Genomic DNA, 6,088 nt, shown 5'->3' on the forward strand with positions numbered 1-6,088 from the left:
GGGTTTGTTTGTTGTTGTTGTTTTTTTTTTCACTATGGTTTTAATTTGATTTCTTTTAGTATAGGTAAGTGTAAGCATTTTTCCAAGTTTAAAACCCATTTTTATTTCCTTTTCTGTGACTTTTTCTTATTTATAGGACCTCTTCTGTATTAAGAATGATAGTACTCTGTCAGCTATAAATATATTTTCTCAGTGAATCACTTGAATATGAGGATATTTTTTATTACAGCTTCTGGGCTTCACTCTTACCGAGTCATTCCCCACTCTGACTCTGTTATTAATACTTTAAAATTCTATTTGATTGTATTTTCTTGATGAATAAGTATGCATGTATGTGGAAGGTTCTACTCTTGCTAAACTTTCCATTCTTTACTGAGAAGCAACTTAAAAAATAAGAATAAGCCTTCACTTTTTGCTGCGGCAACCTCAGTAGTGGGGGAATTCATGGGAAGAAGCCAGCTCCTGGTTACGATGTGCCAACCTGGGGCAGAGGTGCTGACCAATGAGAAGCTGCCCTCTCCCTTCCATTTTTGACAACAGGAGCAGGAGAAAGCAGTGCAGAAATCCTGAACCCCTTCCACAGGCTGGGTATTACCACTAGCAAAAACATGAGATCTGATCCTATTTTTTTAATGATCCCTGGTGAGCACCTGCAGGACCCACCAGGACCAAGGCAAGGGAACAAGGGACAGAGGGAGATGCTATTTCTTCTGATTAATCTTCAATAAATTGGCCTATTTAATCAATTAATCAAGATCTGGTGCTAAAAGTGCTCAAATGAATAAGCTAATTTTAGTGATGGTACTGGAGTGAGAAAAACGTTAAGGAGAATAGGGCCAAGTTGTTGCTATCAAGTTTTAAGACTGAACTCTGGCAAAATACTCTTGGGAAGCCAAAGTCAAGAGCCAACATGGTAACAAGTGGCTAACTGATAGGAACTGATCTTATAACTCAAATCACTGTATTTAAGGCTCAAAACTGAAACAAGGCACAGACTCAGAAGCTGGTGGGTCTTTGTTGTTTAGCATATTGAAGGTGTATTTAGTGACTGTCAACAGTCTTCTTTAAAATGTAAATGTTAGCTAGGAAGTTAGACAGAAACAAGGGGAGGCCTGGCTGAAAGGGATGCAAACTGATCTCTGACCTCCATCCCAGACACACCCATGAGAGCTCACAGATGCTACAAAATAACCACAGAGACTTTTCAACACATGGGCCCTGGGCACACAGTGGACAGAAAACCACCATAGGGACTTCTCCAAGTAACTTTAGGCAGTTAGGGGACCATTAAGGGCTCATGAATATTCTACATCTAATTATAAGATGGCATTAGGCGAAGACACATGGGAAGGCATAAACAACACAGCCTGCTGTTATATAACTTGAAACTGTCAATTGGCCTTGAATGTTTGACCATTTGCATTCCTCTCATTGATTGGTGGCGGGTACAAGCCCTACTCTGCACCAGGCATGTCCAAAAGGAGGAGACTGGACACATAAAAGAGGACCAAGGGAAGATGAGGAGGGCTCCTTTGGGAGTATCTTACTAATAAAAGGTCTGTCCGCTTGAGCTGAACTGAGCTGTAACTTGCCTGATGTTCTATACCTTTTGGTCCATTGCTCCAAATTTTTGCTGCAATGAGACAAGAACCAAGGAAGATAAATACACTGATCTGACATAAATTTCATGTCTTCTTAGTCCTCTAGCTAACTCAGGATCATCTAGAAGAACATGGCACATGTATCAGGCATTTAAATATTTGTTAAAAAGTATTACTGGCTAATGTGACAATAACTATTTGGGTGTATCAGACAAAAGTACTAAGGAGTTTTTAAAAAATATCTAATTTCATCCTCACAACATCTTTTAACTGGAAAACTGAGGTTCAAAAAGGTCATGGAGCTTCCCTGGCTGCAGAGCGGTTAAGAATCCTCCTGCCAGCGCAGGGACTCAGGTCTGACCCCTGGTCCTGGAAGATCCCACATGCCCAGAGGGTAACTAAGCCCACGCGTCACAACCACTGAAGCCTGTGCTCCCTAGAGCCCATGTGGCAGAACAAGACCCCATTCTCTGCAACTAGAGAAAGCACCTGTGCAGCAAGGAATACCCAACACAGTCAAAAACAAAAATAAATTAAGAAAAAAAAAAGGGTATGCATCTGGGCTTGAGTTCTGGCTTGAGTGTTTTCTAACACTTACGTCACTTAAACTTACTGTATCTATAGGTAATACAGAGAACAAGGAAAAAAAGATACAGAGATAGTTCTCTGACTTAAGGGATGTCTAGAAAGAAAGAACAGAAAAACAGAGGGGGTAAAATCATCAAAGAAATAACAGAATTTTCAAAAGTTGAAGAAAATAAATTTCCAGATCAAAAGGGCACAGTGAGTAGTATCCAGTATGATGAATCAAGAAAACACATATCAAGGTACTCTAAAAACTTCAGAAAAATGACTTCCTGCAAAGGAACGTGAATTAAGACTGATATGCAATTTCTCATCAGTGACACTGATTATAAAGAAGGAAAATGAGTTTGAGCCTAGACCTAGCCAAACTATCATTCAAGTACAAGAGCAAAACACAGATTTTGTCCCATAAACAAGGGCTAAATCTACCTTCAAACAACGGTGGGAGCCAGGAGGACACAGGGTATTGACAACTACATACACACACACTCTTTGTGAATAAAATTAGGCCTTTATCACATAAAGCAAAGTAAGTTCTTAGGAAAACTGGCATGCTCACATGCCTCTTGACAGAGTTCAAAGGGGACAAAGCGATGGAAGAATGTACACTCCAATTAGCTTCTGGTTTTTCAGGACACTGTTTCCTAGACTCTCAGAAAGAGTCCTGGTTCAAGATATGAAACAGAGATTCACTGAAACTCAAGAGATTAAAGAAAGCTTAACACTATTTCTGGCCCATGATTATTGTTATTTTTAGAGATGTACACATCTAAAACCAGAGAGAAAGTAGTAAAAGGTCTTTTGCCTCTCAATGAGATATGCTGGGTATTTTCCATATGTTAATATCCATTGTTCATAACTCCACAAGGTAGAACCATATTCCTATTTTACAGAAGGAAATGACACAAAAATTTAAAGACTTGACCAAGATCCCAGAGAATTTATACATTTGGACATTTATGCAAATTAACATTTATACATTTGAGTATTTCTTGAAAGTCTAATAGAACTTTTAGGAATATCAATATAATATGGTATTAATCATGCAAAAGGAATTTATAATCTCATAGGACGTACAAAAATACTTGACCAAGTGCTTGGTAACTATATATTCTGATACTTGTAGTGTGATGATTTTAACTTCAAGAAGAAAAGAATTAACACACTAGCTCTTAGAAAGGAGAACTGATTCTCTATCAGGCAACATTTTTTTAAGAAACCAAAACTGATAAATTGCTTCATTTGTGACTCCTTGAAATAGGTCTTTAATAATGGAAACCAGTCACCTTATACTAAATCTGGTAGTCATTTAATTCATTTGAAAAGATAACCAAAAAGTCAATCAAAACGCATTACATATTTTAGCCACTGTGATTATGCATACTATTCGTACATTATTCACTGTACAGAGCATCTGAGCACTGGAGTCCCAAGAAGCTGCCTCCTTCACGTTTTCAGGTGTAAGGTAAGGACGCCCAGTAATTCATCACTCTGAGACAATGAATGGAAAATGCTCTCTAAGTGCTGCTTGTGATCCTCCAACACACGCTTCATAACTCCTATTCTGTATTGCCACAAAACGACAAAATCTAGCAAAAATTGGAGCATAAAAGTTTACTACTTAATGAAGAAATGTTACCTCTCTTTTTCAAGTTCTTCTAAATAACCGGTATTTTCTCTGCTTCCATTTACAAACCCTCTTCATGGAAATGAACCCATAGGAACGGGACTGCACTCTCCTGAGCGACTAGATACAGATCCTTCTCGGCTTCCGTAAGAATGGAGGGACATTTTTGGACCGTAGTTTCACTCCAGGGAAATTACTGCTATCTAAGTTAAGTTCTAAATAAAATACAGACAAGTTTTTAATAAAACAACTGCTTTAAGTGATCTAAAATATTGCTAATGTATTATATTATCTTTTAATAATGAAACCTTAGGTTCACATTTAGCCCTCAAATTTTAAACCATTTTATAATTGAAATACATTATATATATATCACATAAAGTATGCAGGAGTACTAAATTATTGCAGTTATTGAGCAGCAGATCTATACAGGGACAGAAGAAATCCTTATCTCAAATGCTGATGACCAGAAAAATTCACTGACTACTGGTTCTAAAACAGAAACGTCCTGAAAAAAAAAAAAAAAAAAAAAAAACACCAGGTCAAAGCACTTATAAAAGGGTACATTTGTGGTGGTGACCATCTTGCAATATACACAAATATTGGGTCATTAAAAAATAAAAAGTGTTCACCTTTTGGTTTAGAGGCCTGCAACTATAGATTTCTATCAGAGAAAGCCACAAATGTATATGAGTGAATGAACAATTATTTATGAACAGAATAGCTAAACTTTCCCTCCAAGATAGCTTGAGTCAGTCTGGTGGGGAAAAAGTATGTTAAAGAAAAATTAGACAGAATGTGCTTTCTTAGATTCCTACTAAGTAATAATATATTTGGGGATCCAAAAGTAATTTCTCTGCCCATCTTCAATTACAATTAAAACTTACTGATTTGACATTTGAATTTTTAAGTGATAAAACAAGAAAGACATTCTTTTAAAATTCTATTTAAAATGGCTTAAAATCAGTGTTGTGTGTATATAAGTGCAAAGATAAAGCACTTCTATTCTGAATGGAACAAAGAAGGGCACTGACTCCTTCAAATGAAGCAATGGGTCCAGTCTATAGCATAAAGCTTAATAAAGGCCTACTTAATGACTGGCAAAAGAGCAATGCGTTTTAGAAAGAGCTGAAAATTGTCAAGAAAGGTATCTAAAATAGTTTATTTAAAGGCAGTTAAATGTTATAACTGAAAAAATGACAAGCAAATAGACTTTTTACGTATTTGTACTTTAAAAATTACATCCTAATGCATGAGGCTAAGAAAATCCAACACCAACATTCTAATCAAGAGAAGCTGTATTTGGACACACACACCTAAAGCTGACAACTGGAGCTTAAAAAAATTACTTTAAAACACTTTTTAAAAATTTACCTTTAAGACGCTCTAATAAATCAATCTGTCCAGAAGAAGCCATAGCTTCATCTTCAATACTTCCTTGTAGTTGTTTAAGTACTTCCTGTAAAAAAGAACACAGTATCTCAATATGACGAAATTCTAAATGACTTTTTGAAGATATGATTTTAACTTTCTTGGCATTTAGGTCTGCTGGGGGAAAAAAGTTATTTCAGATCTATCTGAAAACATATAAAATGCAAAGTACTTTACATATATTACCTATTACTAATTATAAATAATAAATTACAGCCCAACAACAACAGTGATACTTTGTGGTGATGGTGATTACAAATAGTCTCCATACAGTATACACGGAATAGTTAAGATATTTGTAACTTCTGAAATAACATAACAAGGTGGATTACTCTCATTTTTCAGACAGACCAACTGAGACTCAAAAGATTTGCTGAAGACAGAAAAACTAAGCTTGTACCAACATGGCCATGAAAGACAGCAAATTAACACATTTAACACCCCAATAAATACCAAGCAGTTATATACTAAATTTATATACATTCTACTACATTGATTTATACTCAGCAGTTAAGTGACTGTATGCTGTCTCCTGACTTTTGGTCCATTGCTTCCTTTCCCATCTAAAGCCTTCTCTCAACAAATTTTTGTCAGAGGAGGTCAAAAACTTTCACTTTCTACTAGTTTTTCTGTATATTCCTTAACAATAATTTATACATATTTTTACATTTTACATATTCTGAGGCATCCCACTCTAGTTCACAGCAAAATCTTTGCTGGCCAAGTAGGATTCCAAATGCAAAACAATGTATTTGAACAGTTACAATCCTATAGCTATGGGCAGTGTTCCTCTATGTGAAAAAGGATCCATAAATAGATTGAAAAGAAAATCTGTCAAAAAGAG

At 36.0% G+C, this 6,088-nt stretch overlaps 1 pseudogene; it reads right to left on the reverse strand.

Moving 5' to 3' along the window:
• LOC136164260 (adenomatous polyposis coli protein-like) overlaps positions 1–5,251 on the reverse strand; it is a 47,913-nt pseudogene extending 42,662 nt beyond the window's left edge.
• Positions 5,252–6,088: the final 837 nt, after the last annotated feature.

The sequence above is a fragment of the Muntiacus reevesi genome, chromosome 3 (assembly GCF_963930625.1).
Source record: "Muntiacus reevesi chromosome 3, mMunRee1.1, whole genome shotgun sequence".
Classification (NCBI taxonomy): Eukaryota; Metazoa; Chordata; class Mammalia; order Artiodactyla; family Cervidae; genus Muntiacus; species Muntiacus reevesi.